At 32.4% G+C, this 3,060-nt stretch overlaps 1 non-coding gene across 1 annotated transcript; it reads right to left on the reverse strand.

Annotated features, from left to right (window-relative positions):
• Positions 1 to 2,737: 2,737 nt before the first annotated feature.
• Positions 2,738 to 2,841, reverse strand: LOC135276570 (U6 spliceosomal RNA). The gene has a single exon (XR_010344131.1). It is a non-coding gene; the product is annotated as a U6 spliceosomal RNA (small nuclear RNA).
• Between the last annotated feature and the right edge of the window lie 219 nt (positions 2,842 to 3,060).

The following is a 3,060-nucleotide window of genomic DNA, read 5'->3' on the forward strand; positions in this document are numbered from 1 at the left end:
ATTAAAACAGAGATATAGACCAATGGAATGGAATAGAGACTTCAGAAATAACATCACACATCTGTAACCATCTGATCTTTGACAAACCTGACAAAAACAACCAATTGGGAAAGAATTCTCTATTTAATGAATGGTGCTGGTGAAACTGGCTAGCCATATGCAGAAAACTGAGACTGGACCCCTTCCTTACACCTTATACAAAAGTCAACTCAAGATGGATTAAGACTTAAATGTAAAACCCAAAGCCATAAAAACCCTAGAAGAAAACCTAGGCAATACCATTCAGGATATTGCAACAAAAGCTGAAATTGACACATGGGATCTAATTAAACCAAAGAGTTTCTGCACAGCAAAAGAAACTATCATCAGAGAGTACAGTCAACATACAGAATAGGAGAAAAGTTTTGCAATCTCCCCATCTGACAAAGGTCTAAAATAATTTAAACATATTTACAAGAATAAAAACAACCCCATCAAAAAGTGGGCAAAGGATATGAACAGACATTTCTCAAAAGGAGACATTTATCCAGCCAATAAATATATATTTTAAAAAAGCTCAACATTATTGATCATTAGAGAAATGTAAATCAAAACCACGAGATACCACCTTATGCCAGTCAGAATGGCAATTATTAAATAGTCAAGAAACAACAGATGCTGGTGCAGCTGTGGAGAAATAGGGATAACTTTTTATGTTGTTGGTGGGAATGTAAATTAATATAATGTAAATTAATCAACCATTAATTTAGGGTTATTTAATAAATTATTATTAAATTCTTCTTTAGAAGACAATGTGGGGATCCCTCAAGAATCTAGAACCAGAAATACCATTTGATCTAGTAATCCCATTCCTGGCTGTATACCCAAAGGAATATAAATCATTGTATTATAAAGATACATGCACACATGCACACGTATGTTTATTGCAGCACTAGTCACAATAGCAAATGCCCATCTATGATAGACTGTATAAAGAAAATGTGGTACATATACACCATGGTATACTGTGCAGTCATAAAAAGGAATGAGATCTTGTCCTTTGCAGCGAAATGGATAAAGCTGGAGGCCATCATTCTCAGCAAACTAACACAGGAACAGAAAACCAAACACCACGTTTTCATTCATAAGTGGGAGTTGAATGATGAGAATACGTGGACACAGGAAGGGAACAACACATACTGGGTGGGGCCTGTCATTGGGGAGAAAGCAGATGGAGAGCATCAGGACAAATAGCTAATGCATGTGGGGCTTAAAACCTAGGTAACGGGTTGATATGTGCAGGAAACCATCATGGCATACGTATACCTATGTAACCTGCATGTTCTGCACATGTATCCTGGAACACAAAGTATAAAAAAAGTTTAACAAATTAAGAAAAAATAAAATCATACAAATAGAGAAAAGCAAAAAAACCCTTGACAACCAGAGGGCAGTTTGGTATGGTTTTCAAGTAAAAAAAGAATAGTGTGTCAATTTATTCCAGAATATTAAAGAATATAGTAAGGGATAAAATTTGAGTGTATATAGCAAGTTATTTAAGGTTTAAGAAAAATGGATTTTATTTGCCATACTTTATAATATCTTAGTCTAGGAAAAAAGATCAAATATGTTAAAATTTGGCAAAAACTTCCTTAATTTTAATGGATTTGTTTATAAAGATATTTTAATACGCTTTACTGCAAAAAACTAAATTAATGCAATCTTGGAATTTTATTTTCTCCCTGTTAAAATATAAATTGATCTTGAAATATTTAGTCTACTTTTAACAAAGGGAATAAGATTAATTTTTTACCTTCTGTGTAATCTACAGAGTTAGCAGAAATTCTGTATATCACCAAAATAAGTTCCTGAAATTTGTGCTGACTTTATTTTGTTATCGGTTTTTTTTTTAAAGTTCATCACTTCAGGAAACCCAAAGTTCCTTATAATAGAGTTACTTTCATCTATGTCTATTATACAATATTGTTATCACTTTGTGTAAAATTAAGCTATAATCAGTCATTGCTCACAGGCAACTGTAATACTGTATCAATCAAATGACCAGATCTTTTCTGATAACTCTGTTTCTTCAAGATCAGATTCTAAACACAGAACAACAACGACAACAAAAGAACAGATTTTCTTTTCATTTTTTGTATTGTGGTAAAATATACAAAACATAAAATTTGCCACTTTAACCATCTTTAAGCGTGCAGTTCTGTGGCATTAAGTACATTCACATTTTTGTGCACCCATCAATACCATCCCTCTCCAGAACTTTTTTATCTTTCGGAACTGAAACTCCATACTCATTAAACAATAGCTCCCACTCACCTCTCCCAACAGTCCCTGGCATTCACCATTCTACTTGCTGTTTTATACATTTGTTATTCTAGGTAGCTTACATGTGGAATCATACGGTATTTGTCCTTTTGTGACTAGTCTTATTTTACTTAGCTTACTTCACAAAAGTTTTCCATTTCGATGTGGTCTAATCTACTTTTTTTTGTTGCCTGTGCTTTTGATGTCATATCCAAGAAGTCATTGCCAAGTCTGATGTCATAAATCTCTCCTCCTATGTTTTCCTTTAAAAGTTTTACAGTTTTAGATTTTCTGTTTGGAGCTTTGATTCCCTTTAAGTTAATGTTTATATACAGTATAATGTACGGGTCCAACATTATTCTTCTGCATTTGGTTATCCAATTGAAATAGATAACCATTTCTTTAAAAAATTTTAAGAAATGGTTATTTCTTAAATAACTATTTAATGATTATTTCTTAATTTGTGGGTCATATTTGTGCAGGGGTCATGCTAATCTTCTCTAAATTGTTTTAATTTTAGTATACTTGCTGCTGAAGCAAACTCTAAGATGTTTTCTAAAAATTACAATTATCTTTTAAATTGACCAGGGATGCCTCCCCTGGAAAATACAGAAATCATGGTGATTTCTATATCTGCTACACAAAAAGAGAGATGCTAAAAGTATTTTAGATTGCTTTGGTATACCTCTGTTTCTGAATTCTTAAATATTTCTGAAGAATTGTCAAAATAAAAGCATAATTTTTTACAGATAAAATGTT

The sequence above is a fragment of the Aotus nancymaae genome, unplaced genomic scaffold, assembly GCF_030222135.1.
Source record: "Aotus nancymaae isolate 86718 unplaced genomic scaffold, 86718_ANA_hifiasm-v0.15.2.pri h1tg000025l, whole genome shotgun sequence".
NCBI lineage: Eukaryota > Metazoa > Chordata > Mammalia > Primates > Aotidae > Aotus > Aotus nancymaae.